Here is a 14098-nt window from a genome sequence, read left to right as displayed (position 1 = left end):
ATTCATTTTTTCATATCATTACCAGTGTCAATGTGTCAGTGTCGATGTCGTGTTTCCGGTGTCCGTGCTTCATAGGCTAAGAATCTTTGCGCGGTTAGGGTTTGAGAATAAGAGTGACTATCACCATACATAAGGGTTCTATCTAGGGATGACAATAAGTACCCATGGACACGGTACTAGTCTCCATCTATCCGCCTCATTGCATCATTGTGATACACGTGTCCGTCCCATACCCGTGGAGATATCCATATGATAGGTATCAGTGGATTTTGAGATATCTGCATTTTTGTTTGCGGTGTCCATGAATACTTTAACACCATAATCATAGGTCTAGAATAATTATTAGAGTATTTACTTCTGGTACATGATACATCAATGTAGAAGTCTAGAATTGGACCGAGTAATTTTTTTACAATACAACAAGTCTAACGGATACATCATTGTCAGATAGAAATCTCTAGCACATCAAAAATATGATTCAACGGATCATCAGTGCCACACCTTTAGCTGCAAATCTCATTCAAGCACCTGCTTATTTTTAAAATTAATATAACAACATGGAATGAGATGCTAATCTCATTGGGTTCCCGAGCTAAACCGTTGAATCTCTTACTACACTTCTACACGGTTCAAGGTACAATTGCATAATCCATCAAGGTAACTCACACATTCCAAACCTGACTACTAGAATAAACCCTTATTCTAAAGCCTATAGAGATGTTGTGGCACTACATAATCCTAACTCACTCACACGGGAGTCCAACTCAGAGGTAGCTCGTATGTACTCCTAGAAGTAGAGTTTAGCGAAGGGTGTTGTAGTGCGTGCATGGCTCGCATGTACTTCTAGACATTGCATGTCTGCGGACATCTAGCAGAATGTTGCAGTGGTGGGTGTAGCTCATCTATCCTCCTAAACTATTAGAACTCAGGGAAATAAGCTCTGAGTTCAGTGATGGTACCACATGCATTAAAGTAGAGGATAAGTACATTTCATAAACATTTATGTGCATAATGTGTAATGTTGTATGATTCTACGTAATGTGGTATGAATTGTGTAAATGTGACATATTGTGATTATGCTACCCTTTGTTGTTATTATACCATGTATATTATACACTACTAGAAATACACGTATTTCCTGCGGAATTACCTGCGGATTTTTGCCAAATTTCCGCAGGAAACGTGTTTCCTGCGGATTTTCCTGCGGCTTTATGTCCCCAGCTAAAACCTTCGTGGGTAATATTTTTCGCAGGTAATTCCGTAGGTAATTCCGCAGCTAATTCCGCAGGAAACAATTCGCAGAGAAATCCGCAGGTAAATCCGCAGCTAATTCCGCAGGTAAATCCGCAGGAAGTAGATTCCGCAGGTAAATCCGCAGCTAACTGTTTTCAAAATTTAAAAAAAAAATAAAAATAATTTTTTTGATAAATTGACACTGAAATTTTCCTATGCAATAATTTAATGTGAAACAAAGTCTGCCACTAGCTTCATCATAAGAGTTCATCTTCTCTCTGGGAAATAAATTAAATTAATCAATTTAAGTGAAATGGGAAATAAATTTCACATATATAATTATGCTTAAAACAACTCACTAGAGTAAAGTTATCCAACTTTTTAAATGAAAAGAAATACAAATTTACCAAAAATATATTGCAGGCTAAAACTTGACATCTCTATTGGCCAAATTATTTTAAAGAACCAAATTATTTTAAATGTAGGATCTACTGTAAGATTTAGGAAGAACTAGAAGCCACTGTGTTATTACTTGTGAATGAGCTGGCTATTGCTATTGTTCTTAAACCTTCATTAGATTAATTGTACAATAGTTTCAGTACTAGATTTTGTAAAATTGACTAAGAAATTAAGTGCAAGCATACACTGCCCAAACCAGCTGAAGTCTTCTGCAACCCTTCGGCGAGAAATCCCTGTTTCATTACAAAAGAAACAAACCAATCAATCAATAAATCAGCAATTACGTAATTGGCCAGAAATACTATTAAAAAGTGTTTGTATTGTGCAAATTACTAGTTCAGTATCAGTCACTGTTACAGCCCTTTATTGTGGCTATATTGATGAATCACAGCGTGGCAGTACTAACAGTAACTGCAATAGGCAGGTGACTGCATAATGATTTGCATGCTGGATTCATACTAAGGTATTTATATTATTTGAATCATAGGCAAGTGCTTATAGAAGTAGAAAATCTCCTACTGACTTTAGCTGTTCAAACTACTAGAAATTCTAAAGAGAGTATTCAATGGCAGCATAGAGTGGCCATTGTGCTTTAGCAAAGTGTCCTGACTGCTATATTAAACTCGTATCATTGTGTTTTTATGTTGTATGGATAGTAGTTGAAACTAATACATTAATTAAAACTGGTCCCTCCCAAAAGACAAGTAATATATAATTTAGACAAAAATATCAAAAAAAGTATGGAAGGTACTCCATACTTTGTATGAGTTTGTTGGACCGTATTAATGTTTCTTCACTTTCATCTACTACCAATTTCATTTATCAACCATGTATGTTTAGATATTTTGAGTTAATTAATGATGAATGTTATGGAAAAAATAAAGCATGATTAATGACTAATCAACTACAAGATTAAACATACAAGTCAACGTGCACAAAACTAAAACCACATTTTAAGTGATTATTAGAAATAATCAAATGAATAACCCGTGGGGTTTATCACATCCTTTGCTTACTTTTGGAGCAACTTGCTTTTCTTTACCCGGTGGTTGAACCCAACAACCCGTGATTGGTGACCGGCTATCCCCGGTCAAAAAATGATAAATTACAATTGTACAAATCAAAGCTTTGGTTTGTGCATGTTTATCATACAAGCTCTGAAAACTTAAGGGCATCTAAATCAAAGTATAAATAACAAATCACACACAAAGCATAAGCTGAATCCATTATTGTATATACCTTGAGAGCATCACAAACAGCATTGTGTTCTTGATAACACTTTCATTCTAGTTTTCATATATAGTTTTAATGAAACTTAACTATCTCAGCCTTAATGTTCCCTGCAGAAACAAAGCTCAAACCACAAACCAGAAACAAAGCTCAATCCGAATAAGCTGCAAATATGGCAATCCAATAAGTGATTCTAGGATAACAATTATCCAAGTGCTATAAACTTCTCAAAATATGATAATACCTTAGAAATTCAAGAGAGGTGCAACTCTGAGCAACAACTATAACTCCCTCATCGGTCACACGTACACACCTATCACGTAAAAACAGATACAGCTCGATTAGTTTCATAAAATGAGATAGACGAATATTCAAGTTGATCGTGAGTTTACCAAGTCAGATTGAGGGATACAAGGTTCTTGCATTTCGAAATACATTCAAGTCCTTCATCTGAAAGATTCTGCAAGGAAAACTTATTTCTATTAGCAGTTTGCATTAGATAGAATTGTGCGGAGAAATCTACAACAACCGAAGATTTTACCTGGGCACCACAGAGATCCAAAAACATGAGCTGTGAAACTGAATAAGAGTAATGCAGTGAATTTTCAGGGAAAGAAAGACAAATTGAACTTCAATAGGTTGAGTTTCAATTCATACCTAGACATTGCATAGAGATTCAAACTTTGAAGGGATAAGCATTTCTGCAACAACAGCTTCAGCCCTTCGTCGGTTAACTTAACTTTGGAAAGGCATAGATAAACACTAACCGTCCATAAAACATCCACCATGATAGAAGATTAACATTCAAGCCCCAACTCAGAATCAACCTAATAAACTCATTGTGGCATTTCAACAAACAATTTGTTTACAAAAATCACCCAAGTTTATAATCAATGTAAAAATCAGTAAAAACTCTACCAATTGAATTAACTCACCAACTAACTGAGCTCTATAATAGATATAAAAATAAAAAACGTCAAACCGAGTTGAAAGATGAATTTACTTGAGTTGAAAAAGCTAGGGTTACGAGATTCGATCGAGTTGAAAAGGCGCCAGCGACGGCGGTAGTGTTTCAGAGGAGAGAAACTTCATTGGTTCAATAGAAAGGTCGAGGGATGGGAAATCCAAAAACAGTTTCCTTTCTTCGTTTGGAGTAGCGGACGGAGACGGAGAAAGAAGGAGAAAGGTACGTCAGAGCTAGGGTTTTGCCAAAAAGATGCTTCTGCGTTTTCTACCTTTTGAGAGGCTACCTTTTGAGAGGAAGAAAGAAAAGGAAAAATAATAATAGAAATAATAATATTGAATAATTAATCATTAAAATTTTATTAATTTTTCTATTTAAGCTTTAGGAAAACATAAAAATGATATTTAAATATATATTCAATTTTTATTCGTACATACACTAATCTACTTATGATTAACAAATACTATTACGCTAAATAACACTAAAAAATAGTAATTTAATAATTATTATTGTATTTATAAAATATTTTTGATAAAATTAATGAAAGATATTATTATTTTTAGAAAACATTTAAAATTAATAAAAAATTAAAAAAAATATTTATAAAATTATTTTCAGATGAGAAGCTTTATAAATAGGATTATCACGTAATAAAAATATAATTAACTAGTTAGTAGTTATGCAAATATATCTAAAAAATTTAAAAATTAGTGTAAAATTCATAGAAAAATTTACGGAACATTCGTGAAAGTATATCATAATTTCTTATTACAAACTTATCATAAGGTAGATTTTTTGGTCCAATATAAAGTAGATAATAGGTTTGATTACTATGGTAGAAATTGTATCATGTTTACATTTTCAATTTTTTAATAATTTTTTATTATTTTAACTTTCAAAATTTGTATACATTTTATTAAAATTTAAATGGAAAAATTACATTAAATTTAAAAATTAATCTTTTATTAAATTTTTAAAAAATATAGTCATACAACTTAAATAAAATATAGACAATAAAGGTGGTAGTTCATACGTGCAAAATTTAGACAATAAATATTTATCAAATCTTACATACTATTTATTTTATTAAAAATTAAGAATTAATTAAAATACATCATAAAATAATTAATAACATAGATAAAATAAGAATTACTATAAATTAAAATAAATAAAAATACCATAAAAATAATTAATAAAATAGAAAAATTAATGATTAATTTTTTTAAAAATATTACAATTATCTTTAGGAAAAAATAAAAATGGCTAATTTGCAGCAAAATCGGCAGGAAACTTTCCTGCGGAATTACCTGCGGATTTAGTATTGTGGTTTAGTTTTATTAAAATAAATTTCCGCAGCAAAATCCGCAGCAAAGTTTCCTGCGAACTTACCTGCGGATTTTGTGTTGTAATTAGATATTTTAATGAAAATATATATTCCGCAGCAAAATCCGCAGGTTTTCCTGCGGAATTTTCTGCCAATTCTCGTACCGCAGGAAGTTTATTTTATTTTACAAAATCCGCAGGAAAATCCGCAGGTATACCTGCGGAAAATTTTTCGCAGGAAATTCCGCAGGTAAATAGAGTATTTCTAGTAGTGATAGAATGTATTCTCACATCTCTTTGTATGGCTTACAGGCCCGGCCCAAAGCAAGTGCAACAAGAGCTGTTGCACAGGGCCCCATCTATTAAAGGGCCTCAATTTTTTAAAAAAAAATATTGGTTTGTAATATTTTTTTATGGGAATTAAAAGAAAACTGAAATTAATTTAGCAAATGTTACAACCGATCCTACATGAAGAGTCAATTTTAAACTATCCTTAAGTTACGTTTACCAAATTTTCACGTGGAATTATAATGCTTTATTATTTCTTATTTGACAATAATTATATATTTTAATTAATATATTGCTATTGTTTAATTTAGTCATTAATCAATTTTAGTTATATATCAACGTTATCAAACTTATAAGTTTAAATAGAAGAAAATTAAATGTGCCAAAAACAAAATATATTATTTTATTTAAAAAAATATAGACTTATTTATTAGTATACCATCTCCCAATAAAAAAATTATGTGTTTGTTTAAAATATATTTTATATTTTATATTAAAAATTATATAATAGTACATTAGAATATTAAAGTTTGTCATATACATTGTCTTCAATTAAATTTATAGTTGTATAGTTAGTAATAATTGGAAAATATGGAGAAATCTTATCGATAGAAAAGATATAAGAATTATAGTTGTATTTTTGTCAAAATATTTCTAAATAATTATTTATTTTTTTAAGTTCTTATGCTACAATTTAAATAATTTTTTTTAAAAAAAATTATACTTTAATTTATATAATGAGCCTATTGTTAAAATAGAACAGGGCCTCTAAACGGTTTGGGCCGGCCCTGATGGCTTAAATAGTCAGTTGGTCCCTATAAGTTAGCGTGTTTTTGATTTTTATCCCCGTATCTTTTTTTTCTTGGGAATGATTCCTCAATGTTAAAATCTTTTTAGTTTTGGTCCCTAAAGTTAAAATCTGCAGGAAAATCCGAAGAAAAATTCGCAGGAAATCTGCAGATTTTCCTGCGGATTTTAATTTTAAGGACTAAATCCAAAAGAAATTCAATATTTAAGGACTTTATCCAGGAAAAAAAGATATAGGGACAAAAATCAAAAACACGCTAACTTACAGGGACCAAGTGACTATTTAAGCCTATATATATATATATATATATATATATATATATATATATATATATATATATATATATATATATATATATATGCAGAGTATTCTCAGGTCGAGACTGAGGAGTAGTCGTTTTGCAATACCTTATGGAAGATGGTATAGAATGTCATTTCATTAGTTTTCCTTTATGCTTATGTTTTGTTGAACCATTTAGTTATCTAGTTGGTTTAATTTGTAATAAGGCTATGATATTGTGACATCGGGATCGAGATTCATATTTTGAAATTATTATGTTGATGTTATGTTTTGATCAAAGTACTCATTTATGAGAAATTTCCATGTTATCTATATTGATGTGATACCCTTTTGATTTTATAATTACTTATTCCGCAAAAGTATGCTATATTATAAAGGAAATTTTTTTCATTAGAGTTTAGGGTGTCACATTTTTTTGTCTCTGATCGTGCTTCATGCCTAGTGACTCAAAGATCAATTTCATGATATTTGATTAAACTGGATTCAACTCCAGTCTCTTGAAAACAAAGAATCAAGCAACCGTGTCAAGATCATCCAGTGAAGCGGAATATCGAACCATTTCACATGCCAATAGTGAAATCATTTGGTTGAGAAGCTTATTATGATGTCTACCCATTAATTATGATTCACCCACAACTCTGTATGGTGACAAATTTCGTTTTTCATGAAAGAATTAAGTACATTGAGATGGATTGTCATTGGATACGTCAACATTTACAATCAGGCATAATTTCTACTGCCTACACCCCAACTAAACAACAACCAACTGATATTTTTACAAAATCCTTGGGCACTAATACTTTCTCTCTACTAATGTTCAAGTCAGGTGTTGTTCATAATCCAAGACACCAACTTGAAGGGAAGTAATAAAGTGTCAATAGTTATAAAGTTCATAACAGAATTTGTTATGTAACAATTTTATTTTCCCTCTCCTAGATGTTAAGATAAAAGATAAAGTTAGTTATCATAGATAGGGTTTCTATTCAAAATTAGTAGTTACCTTATCTCTTTGAAACCTTGTGGCACTTTATATACTTAGAGGCATATAACTTTGTAATCAAGTTGTGCACAATCAATAAACTAGAATTCTATTAGAGATCTCTTATCATTTGGTTCATACAAATGCGACATACAAAAACAAACATTAAACACTCTCACAACAAGGGAGATCCTATGGCTCGGATTCAAGCCGATGACCTATTCAAGATCAAGGTTGATATGATCTGTCAGGTCATGGCAAGCCTTCACCCAGGTGGAGATTGGATGGGACATGTAACGCCCCGAATTTAATTAATTAGTTAATTAAATTATTTAAGAATTTAATTATTGGATTTAATCGAAGTTCGAGGATCAATCGGAATTGTCGGTATTATTTTGGGAAGCGTATTTGGATTATTAAGTTAAAGTTGAATTTTATTCGGTTAGTCGGAGAATTAATAAAGTTGATTTCGTTGAAGAAATAATATTATTATTAATATTGGACTATTTGTATTTAATTCGAATTTTATCGACGAAGTCGGAATTATTTTATTAAGTTGGCATAGTAATTAATCGGATTAATTTGGTGAAATAAAGTTGAAGTGTTATTTTATTAATGAGCTTAAAAATAACTTTGGATTTAATTTGAGTTGTTGTGAAGTAAGGAGGGGGTATGTAACTTAGGCCCAATTATGTTGGATTTAGAATTGGAAGAAGGAAGAACTATCATAACACAAAGAGGAATAGGGTTTGGAGGAGAGGTGAAGAAGAGAGCCATAGCGGAAGAGAAAAGCTAGAGGAAGTCCAATTTTCGCAGCAAGTTTCTGCAGTGAGACACCTTAGTAAAACGGACGTTTCTCCCAATCCAACCGTTGGATCGTCGCGGTTCTTGGACACAGCGTTCCAGACTCGTAGAGGTAACTTCTGACCGGAGCGATTTTCGTTTTGATGATTTTAAGTTTGTCTGACAAAGCGATTTCCGAACAGGTTTTTGTTGCGTCTCTGCACGTTGTTATAAAAGATTTTCGGAGAAAAGATGGAAGCGGCGGCATAAGCTATGGCAACCGGGAGAGTAGAGAAATCTCATATCCAAGGTAAGGGTGGGGTTCTAGCTCTATAAACAGGATTATGATGAATGATATGTGGGGGTTATGGTTGTATGATTGCCTCTGTTTCGTGTGTTGTGATTGTATTGTTGAATGTTGAAATTGATTGACGTCGGTGAATAAGGTTATAAAAGTTCAATCCATGGTGGTGGAAAATTAACCTAGGGTTTATAATTATTATTATTGAGGAATTAGTTGCAGAAAATTGCTAGATGTTGTCAGTAGAGTATTTTTTTTTTGGCACTTTAGAGTTGTAGAGATTATTATAGAATTATTTAGAGTTCTTGGAAACTCTGTCGAGTTATAATTATTAATTATTATAAATTTTCGCGAGTTAAGAGTATAGAATAAGTTAATAAAAATATTTTGTTAGAGTGTTGAATGAGTATGAAATTATTATGACGTTGTTGTATATTAGTTGTTTCGTGCATTATGTTGAATACGATGGGCTGCTATGTTCTTTGGGATTTATCAGTGATGTGTATGTTGCTATATTTTGTTGTTTTATGCGAAGTTGCAGGATGTTTCAGTGACGATATTTACCACTAATTATTGGTAAATGAATTGGTGATATAGGCTTATGCCTGGCGACGAGGATTTGTTGTTTATGTTGTATGTTGTGTGATGTGCATTATCGAGTTGCATACATTGCATATTTTGGCGACGGCCTGGATTGGCAAATTAGCGACGAAGGCTTATGCCTTGATGCCTCTGTTTAACTGGCAATTGGCGATGGGGGCTGAAGCCCTGGGTACCACATGCATATGCATAGTTGTGTCTCATTTGAAGTGACATGAGTTGATTTTTGCGATGTGAAGTGATTTATAGTTTTATGACTGTGAAGTGATAATTTTGTATGATTTAATCCTAATATATTATTTATCATACGCTTGTTTATATTGTTGGATATCTCACCCCTTCTGAATGATGTTTCCCTACCATGGGAAATGGACAGGTACTCAAGATAGCGGTGGGAGTTTGAAGTGATTTTATGAAGTCTTTAGTTGCTGTTAGTTCGAGTTGGGTCTTGCTCTGATACGTAGCACTCGGGGGGATGAACGATTGTCTTTTAATTGTTGTTATAACTATAAGTTGTTAACTTTTAAGTGGAATTTATGTAGTAATATGATGTTGGTGAAGTTGTTTTAGTTTAATAAAAATATTATGCGAAGTGAAGTTAAATAATTAATATTATTATTATTAATAAAAGTTGTTTTTATTTTTTAAAAGAGTAAACAGGTTTTATCGGTTCATCCGAGTTATGTGCTATGTATCTATGATATATGTGATTAAGTTGTTTGTTGTTTTACGTTGAATGTGACATCCCAACTGTATGTTGAATTTCCGCACTATGATTTTATTAAATATTCGTTGGGTAGATTTGGGGTGTTACAATTGGTATCAGAGCAGGTCGGTCTGTCCGGCCAGTGTTGTCTAATATTGTTTATCCTTTTGTATGCGACAAGTGTGTGAAACACTGTCGGTACTTGTTTATTTTCTAGTTGTTGGTTGCAGGAGTTGGCTTGAAGCTAAGTGGGGGAGAAGCGGTGCTTCTCGGATCTATTCAGTGGTAAGATGTTGGTGTGCTGCAGTTGGCTACAGTGCAAGTATTGTTTAAGTTGTGTTGTTTTCCGAGGTAACATGGATTTAAGATTTTAGTTGTTTGACAAGTTGGAGCGTCTTGAATGAAGAAAGGATGTTGGTAGATCTTGGAAGCAAGAGAGATAGATGGAACTTATGTCCATCAACCTCAAATTCTGATTTTTGCAATTATGGAACAACTGTCAGTAAAAGGGGCATAACTTTTTACTCGTGATTCTGATTGAAGAGATTCTGGACTTTTTGAAAAGCTTACGAAATTCCCTATAGTTCGCATATAAGATTTGTCTTCAGAAAATTTGTGAAGAGGAAGAAAAGTGCATTTTAATATTTGGGTCTGATGCTGATTTTTGGAAAATTCTGCATACGGGAATTCTGGGCCAGTCCCATTGCAAGGATGATAACTTTATACTCGTAAATCGGATTTAAGTGATTCTTGAAGTTCTGGAATCTACATGAAATTACCTTCATTTTGGAATAAAATTTTGTGTTTGGGAGGTCTGTATTGAAAGAGATAAGTGTGTTTGAAGTTTGGTGATTCTTGCTGAAAATTTGGAAAAAGTTGTAGAAGTTGTTGGGAAGTTTTGAATTGTGAGTTAGGATCGGAAATGCGAGTCGGTGAGTACAATTGGGAAAGGAACACTATTAATGTTGGTAATGATGGTTTATACTTCAATATCGTTGTCGGCTGTCTATTGACAAATTGAGGACTTGATCACCCTTAATCTCTTGTTGATAGTGGACGAAAATTGTGTTGGATGGTATAGACGTATCTTGCTATCTTGATGGTGAGTAAAGTGATGGATGCTATAACGAGAATCTTGTTGATAAGAGTATTTTGTGATGTTGTATAGTCGAGTATAAGCGAGGTTGAGGATGGTTGTGTCGGATAGATTTTCGAGGACGAAAATATTCAAGTGGGGGAGAGTTGTAACGCCCCGAATTTAATTAATTAGTTAATTAAATTATTTAAGAATTTAATCGAAGTTCGAGGATCAATCGGAATTGTCGGTATTATTTTGGGAAGCGTATTTGGATTATTAAGTTAAAGTTGAATTTTATTCGGTTAGTCGGAGAATTAATAAAGTTGATTTCGTTGAAGAAATAATATTATTATTAATATTGGACTATTTGTATTTAATTCGAATTTTATCGACGAAGTCGGAATTATTTTATTAAGTTGGCATAGTAATTAATCGGATTAATTTGGTGAAATAAAGTTGAAGTGTTATTTTATTAATGAGCTTAAAAATAACTTTGGATTTAATTTGAGTTGTTGTGAAGTAAGGAGGGGGTATGTAACTTAGGCCCAATTATGTTGGATTTAGAATTGGAAGAAGGAAGAACTATCATAACACAAAGAGGAATAGGGTTTGGAGGAGAGGTGAAGAAGAGAGCCATAGCGGAAGAGAAAAGTTAGAGGAAGTCCAATTTTCGCAGTAAGTTTCTGCAGTGAGACACCTTAGTAAAATGGACGTTTCTCCCAATCCAACCGTTGGATCGTCGCGGTTCTTGGACACAGCGTTCCAGACTCGTAGAGGTAACTTCTGACCGGAGCGATTTTCGTTTTGATGATTTTAAGTTTGTCTGACAAAGCGATTTCCGAACAGGTTTTTGTTGCGTCTCTGCACGTTGTTAGAAAAGATTTTCGGAGAAAAGATGGAAGCGGCGGCATAAGCTATGGCAACCGGGAGAGTAGAGAAATCTCATATCCAAGGTAAGGGTGGGGTTCTAGCTCTATAAACAGGATTATGATGAATGATATGTGGGGGTTATGGTTGTATGATTGCCTCTGTTTCGTGTGTTGTGATTGTATTGTTGAATGTTGAAATTGATTGACGTCGGTGAATAAGGTTATAAAAGTTCAATCCATGGTGGTGGAAAATTAACCTAGGGTTTATAATTATTATTATCGAGGAATTAGTTGCAGAAAATTGCTAGATGTTGTCAGTAGAGTATTTTTTTTTACACTTTAGAGTTGTAGAGATTATTATAGAATTATTTAGAGTTCTTGGAAACTCTGTCGAGTTATAATTATTAATTATTATAAATTTTCGCGAGTTAAGAGTATAGAATAAGTTAATAAAAATATTTTGTTAGAGTGTTGAATGAGTATGAAATTATTATGACGTTGTTGTATATTAGTTGTTTCGTGCATTATGTTGAATACGATGGGCTGCTATTTTCTTTGGGATTTATCAGTGATGTGTATGTTGCTATATTTTGTTGTTTTATGCGAAGTTGCAGGATGTTTCAGTGACGATATTTACCACTAATTATTGGTAAATGAATTGGTGATATAGGCTTATGCCTGGCGACGAGGATTTGTTGTTTATGTTGTATGTTGTGTGATGTGCATTATCGAGTTGCATACATTGCATATTTTGGCGACGGCCTGGATTGGCAAATTAGCGACGAAGGCTTATGCCTTGATGCCTCTGTTTAACTGGCAATTGGCGATGGGAGCTGAAGCCCTGGGTACCACATGCATATGCATAGTTGTGTCTCATTTGAAGTGACATGAGTTGATTTTTGCGATGTGAAGTGATTTATAGTTTTATGACTGTGAAGTGATAATTTTGTATGATTTAATCCTAATATATTATTTATCATACGCTTGTTTATATTGTTGGATATCTCACCCCTTCTGAATGATGTTTCCCTACCATGGGAAATGGACAGGTACTCAAGATAGCGGTGGGAGTGCGGTGGGAGTTTGAAGTGATTTTATGAAGTCTTTAGTTGCTGTTAGTTCGAGTTGGGTCTTGCTCTGATACGTAGCACTCGGCGGGATGAACGATTGTCTTTTAATTGTTGTTATAACTATAAGTTGTTAACTTTTAAGTGGAATTTATGAAGTAATATGATGTTGGTGAAGTTGTTTTAGTTTAATAAAAATATTATGCGAAGTGAAGTTAAATAATTGATATTATTATTATTAATAAAAGTTGTTTTTATTTTTTAAAAGAGTAAACAGGTTTTATCGGTTCATCCGAGTTATGTGCTATGTATCTATGATATATGTGATTAAGTTGTTTGTTGTTTTACGTTGAATGTGACATCCCAATTGTATGTTGAATTTCCGCACTCTGATTTTATTAAATATTCGTTGGGTAGATTTGGGGTGTTACAAACTCTTAACATATCTCCTCACTCCCAAACTTTTTATAACTCGAGAGACACATTCTTTCGTCGAAATTCAGTTTTCGAAACACCCAGACAACAATCATCTTTGCGAACTTGCAACTGAACCACATCCGAGAAGCAAAGCTTCTCCCCCACTTCGCTCAAACTAATTCCTGCAACAACCAGAAAGCAACAAGTACCGACAGTGTTGTACACACTTGTCGCATACAAAAGGATAAACAATAATTAGACGACTCTGGCCGGACGGACCGACCTGCTCTGATACCACTAATGTAACACCCCAAATTCTACCCGAAAAATATAATATAATCAGAGTATAAATTTCAAACAAGTTCATTTGAGGTATCACATATTCGTCATTTCAAAAACAGTTACGGCTTATTTGCCTTCCCTCATAGATACATAGCACAAAAATTTAAAACGATAATCAAATCATTACTAAAAATCACTTTGTTTAAATTCAATAATTAACTTGCAGCGGAATCAACAAACTTCATAAATATTCAATTCAAGTCGTAGCATCATTGCACGGTAACTTTAAGTTACATGTTGCACGCGCCCTCGACAATCCTCGTACCTTCACGGATGAAGATTCCCTAGAAAACCTTTCTAGAGGATGGAGTTGTGACTAATTGGAAGTTGAAACTAATTTTTTATTACAAT

General features: G+C 33.0%; 1 long non-coding RNA gene across 2 annotated transcripts; it reads right to left on the bottom strand.

Moving 5' to 3' along the window:
* Positions 1-1416: 1416 nt before the first annotated feature.
* On the bottom strand, positions 1417-4173 carry LOC131628953 (uncharacterized). Of its 2 annotated transcripts, XR_009291924.1 has the most exons (6): positions 3580-4173; positions 3464-3501; positions 3315-3382; positions 3167-3235; positions 2932-3032; positions 1417-1925 (listed from the first exon to the last, which is right to left on the bottom strand). It is a non-coding gene; the product is annotated as an uncharacterized LOC131628953 (long non-coding RNA). The 2 variants fall into 2 exon arrangements; XR_009291923.1 differs by having other exon boundaries at positions 2932-3235.
* Positions 4174-14098: the final 9925 nt, after the last annotated feature.

Source organism: Vicia villosa, unplaced genomic scaffold, assembly GCF_029867415.1.
Source record: "Vicia villosa cultivar HV-30 ecotype Madison, WI unplaced genomic scaffold, Vvil1.0 ctg.000493F_1_1, whole genome shotgun sequence".
In the NCBI taxonomy this organism is placed as follows: Eukaryota; Viridiplantae; Streptophyta; class Magnoliopsida; order Fabales; family Fabaceae; genus Vicia; species Vicia villosa.
Note: the sequence above shows the minus strand (reverse complement) of the source record. Positions and strands in the feature narration are given on the sequence as shown.